Genomic DNA, 18,526 nt, shown 5'->3' on the forward strand with positions numbered 1-18,526 from the left:
AGGGGCTATAGCCCATGTTCAAAAATGATGAAAAATGAGGATAACATTTTTTTCAAAAATTCAAAAAACGATGGGCTATAACCCATGTTTTTTGAAATTTTGAATTTTCTTCAAATCCTCAAAAATGATGAAAAGCGGCGTGCTATAGTATGCCGTACGGTAGGGGCTATAGCCCATGTTCAAAAATGATAAAAAATGAGGATAACATTTTTTTCAAAAATTCAAAAAACGATGGGCTATAACCCATGTTTTTTGAAATTTTGAATTTTCTTCAAATCCTCAAAAATGATGAAAAACGGCGTGCTATAGTATGCCGTACGGTAGGGGCTATAGCCCATGTTCAAAAATGATGAAAAATGAGGATAACATTTTTTTCAAAAATTCAAAAAACGATGGACTATAACCCATGTTTTTTGAAATTTTGAATTTTCTTCAAATCCTCAAAAATGATGAAAAACGGCGTGCTATAGTATGCCGTACGGTAGGGGCTATAGCCCATGTTCAAAAATGATGAAAAATGAGGATAACATTTTTTTCAAAAATTCAAAAACAATGGGCTATAACCCATGTTTTTTGAAATTTTGAATTTTCTTCAAATCCTCAAAAATGATGAAAAACGGCGTGCTATAGTATGCCGTACGGTAGGGGCTATAGCCCATGTTCAAAAATGATGAAAAATGAGGATAACATTTTTTTCAAAAATTCAAAAAACGATGGGCTATAACCCATGTTTTTTGAAATTTTGAATTTTCTTCAAATCCTCAAAAATGATGAAAAACGGCGTGCTATAGTATGCCGTACGGTAGGAGCTATAGCCCATGTTCAAAAATGATGAAAAATGAGGATAACATTTTTTTCAAAAATTCAAAAAACGATGGGCTATAACCCATGTTTTTTGAAATTTTGAATTTTCTTCAAATCCTCAAAAATGATGAAAAACGGCGTGCTATAGTATGCCGTACGGTAGGGGCTATAGCCCATGTTCAAAAATGATGAAAAATGAGGATAACATTTTTTTCAAAAATTCAAAAAACAATGGGCTATAACCCATGTTTTTTGAAATTTTGAATTTTCTTCAAATCCTCAAAAATGATGAAAAACGGCGTGCTATAGTATGCCGTACGGTAGGGGCTATAGCCCATGTTCAAAAATGATGAAAAATGAGGATAACATTTTTTTCAAAAATTCAAAAAACGATGGGCTATAACCCATGTTTTTTGAAATTTTGAATTTTCTTCAAATCCTCAAAAATGATGAAAAACGGCGTGCTATAGTATGCCGTACGGTAGGGGCTATAGCCCATGTTCAAAAATGATGAAAAATGAGGATAACATTTTTTTCAAAAATTCAAAAACAATGGGCTATAACCCATGTTTTTTGAAATTTTGAATTTTCTTCAAATCCTCAAAAATGATGAAAAACGGCGTGCTATAGTATGCCGTACGGTAGGGGCTATAGCCCATGTTCAAAAATGATGAAAAATGAGGATAACATTTTTTTCAAAAATTAAAAAAACGATGGGCTATAACCCATGTTTTTTGAAATTTTGAATTTTCTTCAAATCCTCAAAAATGATGAAAAACGGCGTGCTATAGTATGCCGTACGGTAGGGGCTATAGCCCATGTTCAAAAATGATGAAAAATGAGGATAACATTTTTTTCAAAAATTAAAAAAACGATGGGCTATAACCCATGTTTTTTGAAATTTTGAATTTTCTTCAAATCCTCAAAAATGATGAAAAACGGCGTGCTATAGTATGCCGTACGGTAGGGGCTATAGCCCATGTTCAAAAATGATGAAAAATGAGGATAACATTCTTTTCAAAAATTCAAAAAACGATGGGCTATAACCCATGTTTTTTGAAATTTTGAATTTTCTTCAAATCCTCAAAAATGATGAAAAACGGCGTGCTATAGTATGCCGTACGGTAGGGGCTATAGCCCATGTTCAAAAATGATGAAAAATGAGGATAACATTTTTTTCAAAAATTCAAAAAACGATGGGCTATAACCCATGTTTTTTGAAATTTTGAATTTTCTTCAAATCCTCAAAAATGATGAAAAACGGCGTGCTATAGTATGCCGTACGGTAGGAGCTATAGCCCATGTTCAAAAATGATGAAAAATGAGGATAACATTTTTTTCAAAAATTCAAAAAACGATGGGCTATAACCCATGTTTTTTGAAATTTTGAATTTTCTTCAAATCCTCAAAAATGATGAAAAACGGCGTGCTATAGTATGCCGTACGGTAGGGGCTATAGCCCATGTTCAAAAATGATGAAAAATGAGGATAACATTTTTTTCAAAAATTCAAAAAACAATGGGCTATAACCCATGTTTTTTGAAATTTTGAATTTTCTTCAAATCCTCAAAAATGATGAAAAACGGCGTGCTATAGTATGCCGTACGGTAGGGGCTATAGCCCATGTTCAAAAATGATGAAAAATGAGGATAACATTTTTTTCAAAAATTCAAAAAACGATGGGCTATAACCCATGTTTTTTGAAATTTTGAATTTTCTTCAAATCCTCAAAAATGATGAAAAACGGCGTGCTATAGTATGCCGTACGGTAGGGGCTATAGCCCATGTTCAAAAATGATGAAAAATGAGGATAACATTTTTTTCAAAAATTCAAAAACAATGGGCTATAACCCATGTTTTTTGAAATTTTGAATTTTCTTCAAATCCTCAAAAATGATGAAAAACGGCGTGCTATAGTATGCCGTACGGTAGGGGCTATAGCCCATGTTCAAAAATGATGAAAAATGAGGATAACATTTTTTTCAAAAATTCAAAAAACGATGGGCTATAACCCATGTTTTTTGAAATTTTGAATTTTCTTCAAATCCTCAAAAATGATGAAAAACGGCGTGCTATAGTATGCCGTACGGTAGGGGCTATAGCCCATGTTCAAAAATGATGAAAAATGAGGATAACATTTTTTTCAAAAATTAAAAAAACGATGGGCTATACCCATGTTTTTTGAAATTTTGAATTTTCTTCAAATCCTCAAAAATGATGAAAAACGGCGTGCTATAGTATGCCGTACGGTAGGGGCTATAGCCCATGTTCAAAAATGATGAAAAATGAGGATAACATTTTTTTCAAAAATTCAAAAAACGATGGGCTATAACCCATGTTTTTTGAAATTTTGAATTTTCTTCAAATCCTCAAAAATGATGAAAAACGGCGTGCTATAGTATGCCGTACGGTAGGGGCTATAGCCCATGTTCAAAAATGATGAAAAATGAGGATAACATTTTTTTCAAAAATTCAAAAACAATGGGCTATAACCCATGTTTTTTGAAATTTTGAATTTTCTTCAAATCCTCAAAAATGATGAAAAACGGCGTGCTATAGTATGCCGTACGGTAGGGGCTATAGCCCATGTTCAAAAATGATGAAAAATGAGGATAACATTTTTTTCAAAAATTAAAAAAACGATGGGCTATACCCATGTTTTTTGAAATTTTGAATTTTCTTCAAATCCTCAAAAATGATGAAAAACGGCGTGCTATAGTATGCCGTACGGTAGGGGCTATAGCCCATGTTCAAAAATGATGAAAAATGAGGATAACATTTTTTTCAAAAATTCAAAAAACGATGGGCTATAACCCATGTTTTTTGAAATTTTGAATTTTCTTCAAATCCTCAAAAATGATGAAAAACGGCGTGCTATAGTATGCCGTACGGTAGGGGCTATAGCCCATGTTCAAAAATGATGAAAAATGAGGATAACATTTTTTTCAAAAATTCAAAAAACGATGGGCTATAACCCATGTTTTTTGAAATTTTTAATTTTCTTCAAATCCTCAAAAATGATGAAAAACGGCGTGCTATAGTATGCCGTACGGTAGGGGCTATAGCCCATGTTCAAAAATGATGAAAAATGAGGATAACATTTTTTTCAAAAATTCAAAAAACAATGGGCTATAACCCATGTTTTTTGAAATTTTGAATTTTCTTCAAATCCTCAAAAATGATGAAAAACGGCGTGCTATAGTATGCCGTACGGTAGGAGCTATAGCCCATGTTCAAAAATGATGAAAAATGAGGATAACATTTTTTTCAAAAATTCAAAAAACGATGGGCTATAACCCATGTTTTTTGAAATTTTGAATTTTCTTCAAATCCTCAAAAATGATGAAAAACGGCGTGCTATAGTATGCCGTACGGTAGGGGCTATAGCCCATGTTCAAAAATGATGAAAAATGAGGATAACATTTTTTTCAAAAATTCAAAAAACAATGGGCTATAACCCATGTTTTTTGAAATTTTGAATTTTCTTCAAATCCTCAAAAATGATGAAAAACGGCGTGCTATAGTATGCCGTACGGTAGGGGCTATAGCCCATGTTCAAAAATGATGAAAAATGAGGATAATTTTTTTTTCAAAAATTCAAAAACGATGGGCTATAACCCATGTTTTTTGAAATTTTGAATTTTCTTCAAATCCTCAAAAATGATGAAAAACGGCGTGCTATAGTATGCCGTACGGTAGGGGCTATAGCCCATGTTCAAAAATGATGAAAAATGAGGATAACATTTTTTTCAAAAATTCAAAAAACGATGGGCTATAACCCATGTTTTTTGAATTTTTTAATTTTCTTCAAATCCTCAAAAATGATGAAAAACGGCGTGCTATAGTATGCCGTACGGTAGGGGCTATAGCCCATGTTCAAAAATGATGAAAAATGAGGATAACATTTTTTTCAAAAATTCAAAAAACAATGGGCTATAACCCATGTTTTTTGAAATTTTGAATTTTCTTCAAATCCTCAAAAATGATGAAAAACGGCGTGCTATAGTATGCCGTACGGTAGGAGCTATAGCCCATGTTCAAAAATGATGAAAAATGAGGATAACATTTTTTTCAAAAATTAAAAAAACGATGGGCTATACCCATGTTTTTTGAAATTTTGAATTTTCTTCAAATCCTCAAAAATGATGAAAAACGGCGTGCTATAGTATGCCGTACGGTAGGGGCTATAGCCCATGTTCAAAAATGATGAAAAATGAGGATAACATTTTTTTCAAAAATTCAAAAAACGATGGGCTATAACCCATGTTTTTTGAAATTTTGAATTTTCTTCAAATCCTCAAAAATGATGAAAAACGGCGTGCTATAGTATGCCGTACGGTAGGGGCTATAGCCCATGTTCAAAAATGATGAAAAATGAGGATAACATTTTTTTCAAAAATTCAAAAAACGATGGGCTATAACCCATGTTTTTTGAAATTTTTAATTTTCTTCAAATCCTCAAAAATGATGAAAAACGGCGTGCTATAGTATGCCGTACGGTAGGGGCTATAGCCCATGTTCAAAAATGATGAAAAATGAGGATAACATTTTTTTCAAAAATTCAAAAAACAATGGGCTATAACCCATGTTTTTTGAAATTTTGAATTTTCTTCAAATCCTCAAAAATGATGAAAAACGGCGTGCTATAGTATGCCGTACGGTAGGAGCTATAGCCCATGTTCAAAAATGATGAAAAATGAGGATAACATTTTTTTCAAAAATTCAAAAAACGATGGGCTATAACCCATGTTTTTTGAAATTTTGAATTTTCTTCAAATCCTCAAAAATGATGAAAAACGGCGTGCTATAGTATGCCGTACGGTAGGGGCTATAGCCCATGTTCAAAAATGATGAAAAATGAGGATAACATTTTTTTCAAAAATTCAAAAAACAATGGGCTATAACCCATGTTTTTTGAAATTTTGAATTTTCTTCAAATCCTCAAAAATGATGAAAAACGGCGTGCTATAGTATGCCGTACGGTAGGGGCTATAGCCCATGTTCAAAAATGATGAAAAATGAGGATAATTTTTTTTTCAAAAATTCAAAAACGATGGGCTATAACCCATGTTTTTTGAAATTTTGAATTTTCTTCAAATCCTCAAAAATGATGAAAAACGGCGTGCTATAGTATGCCGTACGGTAGGGGCTATAGCCCATGTTCAAAAATGATGAAAAATGAGGATAACATTTTTTTCAAAAATTCAAAAAACGATGGGCTATAACCCATGTTTTTTGAATTTTTTAATTTTCTTCAAATCCTCAAAAATGATGAAAAACGGCGTGCTATAGTATGCCGTACGGTAGGGGCTATAGCCCATGTTCAAAAATGATGAAAAATGAGGATAACATTTTTTTCAAAAATTCAAAAAACAATGGGCTATAACCCATGTTTTTTGAAATTTTGAATTTTCTTCAAATCCTCAAAAATGATGAAAAACGGCGTGCTATAGTATGCCGTACGGTAGGAGCTATAGCCCATGTTCAAAAATGATGAAAAATGAGGATAACATTTTTTTCAAAAATTCAAAAAACGATGGGCTATAACCCATGTTTTTTGAAATTTTGAATTTTCTTCAAATCCTCAAAAATGATGAAAAACGGCGTGCTATAGTATGCCGTACGGTAGGGGCTATAGCCCATGTTCAAAAATGATGAAAAATGAGGATAACATTTTTTTCAAAAATTCAAAAAACAATGGGCTATAACCCATGTTTTTTGAAATTTTGAATTTTCTTCAAATCCTCAAAAATGATGAAAAACGGCGTGCTATAGTATGCCGTACGGTAGGGGCTATAGCCCATGTTCAAAAATGATGAAAAATGAGGATAATTTTTTTTCAAAAATTCAAAAACAATGGGCTATAACCCATGTTTTTTGAAATTGCGAATTTTCTTCAAATCCTCAAAAATGATGAAAAACGGCGTGCTATAGTATGCCGTACGGTAGGGGCTATAGCCCATGTTCAAAAATGATGAAAAATGAGGATAACATTTTTTTCAAAAATTAAAAAAACGATGGGCTATAACCCATGTTTTTTGAAATTTTGAATTATCTTCAAATCCTCAAAAATGATGAAAAACGGCGTGCTATAGTATGCCGTATGGTAGGGGCTATAGCCCATGTTCAAAAATGATGAAAAATGAGGATAACATTTTTTTCAAAAATTCAAAAAACGATGGGCTATAACCCATGTTTTTTGAAATTTTGAATTTTCTTCAAATCCTCAAAAATGATGAAAAACGGCGTGCTATAGTATGCCGTACGGTAGGGGCTATAGCCCATGTTCAAAAATGATGAAAAATGAGGATAACATTTTTTTCAAAAATTCAAAAAACGATGGGCTATAACCCATGTTTTTTGAAATTTTGAATTTTCTTCAAATCCTCAAAAATGATGAAAAACGGCGTGCTATAGTATGCCGTACGGTAGGGGCTATAGCCCATGTTCAAAAATGATGAAAAATGAGGATAACATTTTTTTCAAAAATTCAAAAAACGATGGGCTATAACCCATGTTTTTTGAAATTTTGAATTTTCTTCAAATCCTCAAAAATGATGAAAAACGGCGTGCTATAGTATGCCGTACGGTAGGGGCTATAGCCCATGTTCAAAAATGATGAAAAATGAGGATAACATTTTTTTCAAAAATTCAAAAAACGATGGGCTATAACCCATGTTTTTTGAAATTTTGAATTTTCTTCAAATCCTCAAAAATGATGAAAAACGGCGTGCTATAGTATGCCGTACGGTAGGGGCTATAGCCCATGTTCAAAAATGATGAAAAATGAGGATAACATTTTTTTCAAAAATTCAAAAAACGATGGGCTATAACCCATGTTTTTTTAAATTTTGAATTTTCTTCAAATCCTCAAAAATGATGAAAAGCGGCGTGCTATAGTATGCCGTACGGTAGGGGCTATAGCCCATGTTCAAAAATGATGAAAAATGAGGATAACATTTTTTTCAAAAATTCAAAAAACGATGGGCTATAACCCATGTTTTTTGAAATTTTGAATTTTCTTCAAATCCTCAAAAATGATGAAAAACGGCGTGCTATAGTATGCCGTACGGTAGGGGCTATAGCCCATGTTCAAAAATGATGAAAAATGAGGATAACGTTTTTTTTCAAAAATTCAAAAAACGATGGGCTATAACCCATGTTTTTTGAAATTTTGAATTTTCTTCAAATCCTCAAAAATGATGAAAAACGGCGTGCTATAGTATGCCGTACGGTAGGGGCTATAGCCCATGTTCAAAAATGATGAAAAATGAGGATAACATTTTTTTCAAAAATTCAAAAAACGATGGGCTATAACCCATGTTTTTTGAAATTTTGAATTTTCTTCAAATCCTCAAAAATGATGAAAAACGGCGTGCTATAGTATGCCGTACGGTAGGGGCTATAGCCCATGTTCAAAAATGATGAAAAATGAGGATAACGTTTTTTTCAAAAATTCAAAAAACGATGGGCTATAACCCATGTTTTTTGAAATTTTGAATTTTCTTCAAATCCTCAAAAATGATGAAAAACGGCGTGCTATAGTATGCCGTACGGTAGGGGCTATAGCCCATGTTCAAAAATGATGAAAAATGAGGATAACATTTTTTTCAAAAATTCAAAAAACGATGGGCTATAACCCATGTTTTTTTAAATTTAGAATTTTCTTCAAATCCTCAAAAATGATGAAAAGCGGCGTGCTATAGTATGCCGTACGGTAGGGGCTATAGCCCATGTTCAAAAATGATGAAAAATGAGGATAACATTTTTTTCAAAAATTCAAAAAACGATGGGCTATAACCCATGTTTTTGAAATTTTGAATTTTCTTCAAATCCTCAAAAATGATGAAAAACGGCGTGCTATAGTATGCCGTACGGTAGGGGCTATAGCCCATGTTCAAAAATGATGAAAAATGAGGATAACGTTTTTTTCAAAAATTCAAAAAACGATGGGCTATAACCCATGTTTTTTGAAATTTTGAATTTTCTTCAAATCCTCAAAAATGATGAAAAACGGCGTGCTATAGTATGCCGTACGGTAGGGGCTATAGCCCATGTTCAAAAATGATGAAAAATGAGGATAACATTTTTTTCAAAAATTCAAAAAACAATGGGCTATAACCCATGTTTTTTGAAATTTTGAATTTTCTTCAAATCCTCAAAAATGATGAAAAACGGCGTGCTATAGTATGCCGTACGGTAGGAGCTATAGCCCATGTTCAAAAATGATAAAAAATGAGGATAACATTTTTTTCAAAAATTCAAAAAAAGATGGGCTATAACCCATGTTTTTTTAAATTTTGAATTTTCTTCAAATCCTCAAAAATGATGAAAAACGGCGTGCTATAGTATGCCGTACGGTAGGGGCTATAGCCCATGTTCAAAAATGATGAAAAATGAGGATAACATTTTTTTCAAAAATTCAAAAAACAATGGGCTATAACCCATGTTTTTCAAAAATTCAAAAAACAATGGGCTATAACCCATGTTTTTTGAAATTTTGAATTTTCTTCAAATCCTCAAAAATGATGAAAAACGGCGTGCTATAGTATGCCGTACGGTAGGAGCTATAGCCCATGTTCAAAAATGATGAAAAATGAGGATAACATTTTTTTCAAAAATTGAAAAAAAGATGGGCTATAACCCATGTTTTTTGAAATTTTGAATTTTCTTCAAATCCTCAAAAATGATGAAAAACGGCGTGCTATAGTATGCCGTACGGTAGGGGCTATAGCCCATGTTCAAAAATGATGAAAAATGAGGATAACATTTTTTTCAAAAATTAAAAAAACGATGGGCTATAACCCATGTTTTTTGAAATTTTGAATTTTCTTCAAATCCTCAAAAATGATGAAAAACGGCGTGCTATAGTATGCCGTACGGTAGGGGCTATAGCCCATGTTCAAAAATGATAAAAAATGAGGATAACATTTTTTTCAAAAATTCAAAAAACGATGGGCTATAACCCATGTTTTTTGAAATTTTTAATTTTCTTCAAATCCTCAAAAATGATGAAAAACGGCGTGCTATAGTATGCCGTACGGTAGGGGCTATAGCCCATGTTCAAAAATGATGAAAAATGAGGATAACATTTTTTTCAAAAAATCAAAAAACGATGGGCTATAACCCATGTTTTTTGAAATTTTGAATTTTCTTCAAATCCTCAAAAATGATGAAAAACGGCGTGCTATAGTATGCCGTACGGTAGGGGCTATAGCCCATGTTCAAAAATGATGAAAAATGAGGATAACATTTTTTTCAAAAATTCAAAAAACGATGGGCTATAACCCATGTTTTTTGAAATTTTGAATTTTCTTCAAATCCTCAAAAATGATGAAAAACGGCGTGCTATAGTATGCCGTACGGTAGGGGCTATAGCCCATGTTCAAAAATGATGAAAAATGAGGATAACATTTTTTTCAAAATTTCAAAAAACGATGGGCTATAACCCATGTTTTATTAAATTTTGAAATTTCTTCAAATCCTCAAAAATGATGAAAAACGGCGTGCTATAGTATGCCGTACGGTAGGGGCTATAGCCCATGTTCAAAAATGATGAAAAATGAGGATAACATTTTTTTCAAAAATTTAAAAAACGATGGGCTATAACCCATGTTTTTTGAAATTTTGAATTTTCTTCAAATCCTCAAAAATGATGAAAAACGGCGTGCTATAGTATGCCGTACGGTAGGGGCTATAGCCCATGTTCAAAAATGATGAAAAATGAGGATAACATTTTTTTCAAAAATTCAAAAAACGATGGGCTATAACCCATGTTTTTTGAAATTTTGAATTTTCTTCAAATCCTCAAAAATGATGAAAAACGGCGTGCTATAGTATGCCGTACGGTAGGGGCTATAGCCCATGTTCAAAAATGATGAAAAATGAGGATAACATTTTTTTCAAAAAATCAAAAAACGATGGGCTATAACCCATGTTTTTTGAAATTTTGAATTTTCTTCAAATCCTCAAAAATGATGAAAAACGGCGTGCTATAGTATGCCGTACGGTAGGGGCTATAGCCCATGTTAAAAAATGATGAAAAATGAGGATAACATTTTTTTCAAAAATTCAAAAAACGATGGGCTATAACCCATGTTTTTTGAAATTTTGAATTTTCTTCAAATCCTCAAAAATGATGAAAAACGGCGTGCTATAGTATGCCGTACGGTAGGGGCTATAGCCCATGTTCAAAAATGATGAAAAATGAGGATAACATTTTTTTCAAAATTTCAAAAAACGATGGGCTATAACCCATGTTTTATTAAATTTTGAAATTTCTTCAAATCCTCAAAAATGATGAAAAACGGCGTGCTATAGTATGCCGTACGGTAGGGGCTATAGCCCATGTTCAAAAATGATGAAAAATGAGGATAACATTTTTTTCAAAAATTAAAAAAACGATGGGCTATAACCCATGTTTTTTGAAATTTTGAATTTTCTTCAAATCCTCAAAAATGATGAAAAACGGCGTGCTATAGTATGCCGTACGGTAGGGGCTATAGCCCATGTTCAAAAATGATGAAAAATGAGGATAACATTTTTTCCAAAAATTCAAAAAACGATGGGCTATAACCCATGTTTTTTGAAATTTTGAATTTTCTTCAAATCCTCAAAAATGATGAAAAACGGCGTGCTATAGTATGCCGTACGGTAGGGGCTATAGCCCATGTTCAAAAATGATGAAAAATGAGGATAACATTTTTTTCAAAAAATCAAAAAACGATGGGCTATAACCCATGTTTTTTGAAATTTTGAATTTTCTTCAAATCCTCAAAAATGATGAAAAACGGCGTGCTATAGTATGCCGTACGGTAGGGGCTATAGCCCATGTTCAAAAATGATGAAAAATGAGGATAACATTTTTTTCAAAAAATCAAAAAACGATGGGCTATAACCCATGTTTTTTGAAATTTTGAATTTTCTTCAAATCCTCAAAAATGATGAAAAACGGCGTGCTATAGTATGCCGTACGGTAGGGGCTATAGCCCATGTTAAAAAATGATGAAAAATGAGGATAACATTTTTTTCAAAAATTCAAAAAACGATGGGCTATAACCCATGTTTTTTGAAATTTTGAATTTTCTTCAAATCCTCAAAAATGATGAAAAACGGCGTGCTATAGTATGCCGTACGGTAGGGGCTATAGCCCATGTTCAAAAATGATGAAAAATGAGGATAACATTTTTTTCAAAATTTCAAAAAACGATGGGCTATAACCCATGTTTTATTAAATTTTGAAATTTCTTCAAATCCTCAAAAATGATGAAAAACGGCGTGCTATAGTATGCCGTACGGTAGGGGCTATAGCCCATGTTCAAAAATGATGAAAAATGAGGATAACATTTTTTTCAAAAATTAAAAAAACGATGGGCTATAACCCATGTTTTTTGAAATTTTGAATTTTCTTCAAATCCTCAAAAATGATGAAAAACGGCGTGCTATAGTATGCCGTACGGTAGGGGCTATAGCCCATGTTCAAAAATGATGAAAAATGAGGATAACATTTTTTTCAAAAATTCAAAAAACGATGGGCTATAACCCATGTTTTTTGAAATTTTGAATTTTCTTCAAATCCTCAAAAATGATGAAAAACGGCGTGCTATAGTATGCCGTACGGTAGGGGCTATAGCCCATGTTCAAAAATGATGAAAAATGAGGATAACATTTTTTTCAAAAAATCAAAAAACGATGGGCTATAACCCATGTTTTTTGAAATTTTGAAATTTCTTCAAATCCTCAAAAATGATGAAAAACGGCGTGCTATAGTATGCCGTACGGTAGGGGCTATAGCCCATGTTCAAAAATGATGAAAAATGAGGATAACATTTTTTTCAAAAAATCAAAAAACGATGGGCTATAACCCATGTTTTTTGAAATTTTGAATTTTCTTCAAATCCTCAAAAATGATGAAAAACGGCGTGCTATAGTATGCCGTACGGTAGGGGCTATAGCCCATGTTCAAAAATGATGAAAAATGAGGATAACATTTTTTTCAAAAAATCAAAAAACGATGGGCTATAACCCATGTTTTTTGAAATTTTGAATTTTCTTCAAATCCTCAAAAATGATGAAAAACGGCTTGCTATAGTATGCCGTACGGTAGGGGCTATAGCCCATGTTCAAAAATGATGAAAATTGAGGATAACATTTTTTTCAAAATTTCAAAAAACGATGGGCTATAACCCATGTTTTTTGAAATTTTGAATTTTCTTCAAATCCTCAAAAATGATGAAAAACGGCGTGCTATAGTATGCCGTACGGTAGGGGCTATAGCCCATGTTCAAAAATGATGAAAAATGAGGATAACATTTTTTTCAAAATTAAAAAAAACGATGGGCTATAACCCATGTTTTTTGAAATTTTGAATTTTCTTCAAATCCTCAAAAATGATGAAAAACGGCGTGCTATAGTATGCCGTACGGTAGGGGCTATAGCCCATGTTCAAAAATGATGAAAAATGAGGATAACATTTTTTTCAAAAATTCAAAAAACGATGGGCTATAACCCATGTTTTTTTTAATTTTGAAATTTCTTCAAATCCTCAAAAATGATGAAAAACGGCGTGCTATAGTATGCCGTACGGTAGGGGCTATAGCCCATGTTCAAAAATGATGAAAAATGAGGATAACATTTTTTTCAAAAATTAAAAAAACGATGGGCTATAACCCATGTTTTTTGAAATTTTGAATTTTCTTCAAATCCTCAAAAATGATGAAAAACGGCGTGCTATAGTATGCCGTACGGTAGGGGCTATAGCCCATGTTCAAAAATGATGAAAAATGAGGATAACATTTTTTTCAAAAATTCAAAAAACGATGGGCTATAACCCATGTTTTTTGAAATTTTGAATTTTCTTCAAATCCTCAAAAATGATGAAAAACGGCGTGCTATAGTATGCCGTACGGTAGGGGCTATAGCCCATGTTCAAAAATGATGAAAAATGAGGATAACATTTTTTTCAAAAAATCAAAAAACGATGGGCTATAACCCATGTTTTTTGAAATTTTGAATTTTCTTCAAATCCTCAAAAATGATGAAAAACGGCGTGCTATAGTATGCCGTACGGTAGGGGCTATAGCCCATGTTCAAAAATGATGAAAAATGAGGATAACATTTTTTTCAAAAAATCAAAAAACGATGGGCTATAACCCATGTTTTTTGAAATTTTGAATTTTCTTCAAATCCTCAAAAATGATGAAAAACGGCGTGCTATAGTATGCCGTACGGTAGGGGCTATAGCCCATGTTCAAAAATGATGAAAAATGAGGATAACATTTTTTTCAAAAAATCAAAAAACGATGGGCTATAACCCATGTTTTTTGAAATTTTGAATTTTCTTCAAATCCTCAAAAATGATGAAAAACGGCGTGCTATAGTATGCCGTACGGTAGGGGCTATAGCCCATGTTCAAAAATGATGAAAAATGAGGATAACATTTTTTTCAAAATTTCAAAAAACGATGGGCTATAACCCATGTTTTTTGAAATTTTGAATTTTCTTCAAATCCTCAAAAATGATGAAAAACGGCGTGCTATAGTATGCCGTACGGTAGGGGCTATAGCCCATGTTCAAAAATGATGAAAAATGAGGATAACATTTTTTTCAAAATTAAAAAAAACGATGGGCTATAACCCATGTTTTTTGAAATTTTGAATTTTCTTCAAATCCTCAAAAATGATGAAAAACGGCGTGCTATAGTATGCCGTACGGTAGGGGCTATAGCCCATGTTCAAAAATGATGAAAAATGAGGATAACATTTTTTTCAAAAATTCAAAAAACGATGGGCTATAACCCATGTTTTTTGAAATTTTGAATTTTCTTCAAATCCTCAAAAATGATGAAAAACGGCGTGCTATAGTATGCCGTACGGTAGGGGCTATAGCCCATGTTCAAAAATGATGAAAAATGAGGATAACATTTTTTTCAAAAAATCAAAAAACGATGGGCTATAACCCATGTTTTTTGAAATTTTGAATTTTCTTCAAAGCCTCAAAAATGATGAAAAACGGCGTGCTATAGTATGCCGTACGGTAGGGGCTATAGCCCATGTTCAAAAATGATGAAAAATGAGGATAACATTTTTTTCAAAAATTCAAAAAACGATGGGCTATAACCCATGTTTTTTGAAATTTTGAATTTTCTTCAAATCCTCAAAAATGATGAAAAACGGCGTGCTATAGTATGCCGTACGGTAGGGGCTATAGCCCATGTTCAAAAATGATGAAAAATGAGGATAACATTTTTTTCAAAATTTAAAAAAACGATGGGCTATAACCCATGTTTTTTGAAATTTTGAAATTTCTTCAAATCCTCAAAAATGATGAAAAACGGCGTGCTATAGTATGCCGTACGGTAGGGGCTATAGCCCATGTTCAAAAATGATGAAAAATGAGGATAACATTTTTTTCAAAAAATCAAAAAACGATGGGCTATAACCCATGTTTTTTGAAATTTTGAATTTTCTTCAAATCCTCAAAAATGATGAAAAACGGCGTGCTATAGTATGCCGTACGGTAGGGGCTATAGCCCATGTTCAAAAATGATGAAAAATGAGGATAACATTTTTTTCAAAAAATCAAAAAACGATGGGCTATAACCCATGTTTTTTGAAATTTTGAATTTTCTTCAAATCCTCAAAAATGATGAAAAACGGCGTGCTATAGTATGCCGTACGGTAGGGGCTATAGCCCATGTTCAAAAATGATGAAAATTGAGGATAACATTTTTTTCAAAATTTCAAAAAACGATGGGCTATAACCCATGTTTTTTGAAATTTTGAATTTTCTTCAAATCCTCAAAAATGATGAAAAACGGCGTGCTATAGTATGCCGTACGGTAGGGGCTATAGCCCATGTTCAAAAATGATGAAAAATGAGGATAACATTTTTTTCAAAATTAAAAAAAACGATGGGCTATAACCCATGTTTTTTGAAATTTTGAATTTTCTTCAAATCCTCAAAAATGATGAAAAACGGCGTGCTATAGTATGCCGTACGGTAGGGGCTATAGCCCATGTTCAAAAATGATGAAAAATGAGGATAACATTTTTTTCAAAAATTCAAAAAACGATGGGCTATAACCCATGTTTTTTTTAATTTTGAAATTTCTTCAAATCCTCAAAAATGATGAAAAACGGCGTGCTATAGTATGCCGTACGGTAGGGGCTATAGCCCATGTTCAAAAATGATGAAAAATGAGGATAACATTTTTTTCAAAAATTAAAAAAACGATGGGCTATAACCCATGTTTTTTGAAATTTTGAATTTTCTTCAAATCCTCAAAAATGATGAAAAACGGCGTGCTATAGTATGCCGTACGGTAGGGGCTATAGCCCATGTTCAAAAATGATGAAAAATGAGGATAACATTTTTTTCAAAAATTCAAAAAACGATGGGCTATAACCCATGTTTTTTGAAATTTTGAATTTTCTTCAAATCCTCAAAAATGATGAAAAACGGCGTGCTATAGTATGCCGTACGGTAGGGGCTATAGCCCATGTTCAAAAATGATGAAAAATGAGGATAACATTTTTTTCAAAAAATCAAAAAACGATGGGCTATAACCCATGTTTTTTGAAATTTTGAATTTTCTTCAAATCCTCAAAAATGATGAAAAACGGCGTGCTATAGTATGCCGTACGGTAGGGGCTATAGCCCATGTTCAAAAATGATGAAAAATGAGGATAACATTTTTTTCAAAAAATCAAAAAACGATGGGCTATAACCCATGTTTTTTGAAATTTTGAATTTTCTTCAAATCCTCAAAAATGATGAAAAACGGCGTGCTATAGTATGCCGTACGGTAGGGGCTATAGCCCATGTTCAAAAATGATGAAAAATGAGGATAACATTTTTTTCAAAAAATCAAAAAACGATGGGCTATAACCCATGTTTTTTGAAATTTTGAATTTTCTTCAAATCCTCAAAAATGATGAAAAACGGCGTGCTATAGTATGCCGTACGGTAGGGGCTATAGCCCATGTTCAAAAATGATGAAAAATGAGGATAACATTTTTTTCAAAATTTCAAAAAACGATGGGCTATAACCCATGTTTTTTGAAATTTTGAATTTTCTTCAAATCCTCAAAAATGATGAAAAACGGCGTGCTATAGTATGCCGTACGGTAGGGGCTATAGCCCATGTTCAAAAATGATGAAAAATGAGGATAACATTTTTTTCAAAATTAAAAAAAACGATGGGCTATAACCCATGTTTTTTGAAATTTTGAATTTTCTTCAAATCCTCAAAAATGATGAAAAACGGCGTGCTATAGTATGCCGTACGGTAGGGGCTATAGCCCATGTTCAAAAATGATGAAAAATGAGGATAACATTTTTTTCAAAAATTCAAAAAACGATGGGCTATAACCCATGTTTTTTGAAATTTTGAATTTTCTTCAAATCCTCAAAAATGATGAAAAACGGCGTGCTATAGTATGCCGTACGGTAGGGGCTATAGCCCATGTTCAAAAATGATGAAAAATGAGGATAACATTTTTTTCAAAAAATCAAAAAACGATGGGCTATAACCCATGTTTTTTGAAATTTTGAATTTTCTTCAAAGCCTCAAAAATGATGAAAAACGGCGTGCTATAGTATGCCGTACGGTAGGGGCTATAGCCCATGTTCAAAAATGATGAAAAATGAGGATAACATTTTTTTCAAAAATTCAAAAAACGATGGGCTATAACCCATGTTTTTTGAAATTTTGAATTTTCTTCAAATCCTCAAAAATGATGAAAAACGGCGTGCTATAGTATGCCGTACGGTAGGGGCTATAGCCCATGTTCAAAAATGATGAAAAATGAGGATAACATTTTTTTCAAAATTTCAAAAAACGATGGGCTATAACCCATGTTTTTTGAAATTTTGAAATTTCTTCAAATCCTCAAAAATGATGAAAAACGGCGTGCTATAGTATGCCGTACGGTAGGGGCTATAGCCCATGTTCAAAAATGATGAAAAATGAGGATAACATTTTTTTCAAAAATTCAAAAAACAATGGGCTATAACCCATGTTTTTTGAAATTTTGAATTTTCTTCAAATCCTCAAAAATGATGAAAAACGGCGTGCTATAGTATGCCGTACGGTAGGGGCTATAGCCCATGTTCAAAAATGATGAAAAATGAGGATAACATTTTTTTCAAAAATTCAAAAAACGATGGGCTATAACCCATGTTTTTTGAAATTTTGAATTTTCTTCAAATCCTCAAAAATGATGAAAAACGGCGTGCTATAGTATGCCGTACGGTAGGGGCTATAGCCCATGTTCAAAAATGATGAAAAATGAGGATAACATTTTTTTCAAAAATTCAAAAAACGATGGGCTATAACCCATGTTTTTTGAAATTTTGAATTTTCTTCAAATCCTCAAAAATGATGAAAAACGGCGTGCTATAGTATGCCGTACGGTAGGGGCTATAGCCCATGTTCAAAAATGATGAAAAATGAGGATAACATTTTTTCAAAAATTCAAAAAACGATGGGCTATAACCCATGTTTTTTGAAATTTTGAATTTTCTTCAAATCCTCAAAATTGATGAAAAACGGCGTGCTATAGTATGCCGTACGGTAGGGGCTATAGCCCATGTTCAAAAATGATGAAAAATGAGGATAACATTTTTTTCAAAAATTCAAAAAACGATGGGCTATAACCCATGTTTTTTGAAATTTTGAATTTTCTTCAAATCCTCAAAAATGATGAAAAACGGCGTGCTA

Source organism: Protomyctophum bolini (genome assembly GCF_963924005.1).
Source record: "Protomyctophum bolini genome assembly, chromosome: 2".
NCBI lineage: Eukaryota > Metazoa > Chordata > Actinopteri > Myctophiformes > Myctophidae > Protomyctophum > Protomyctophum bolini.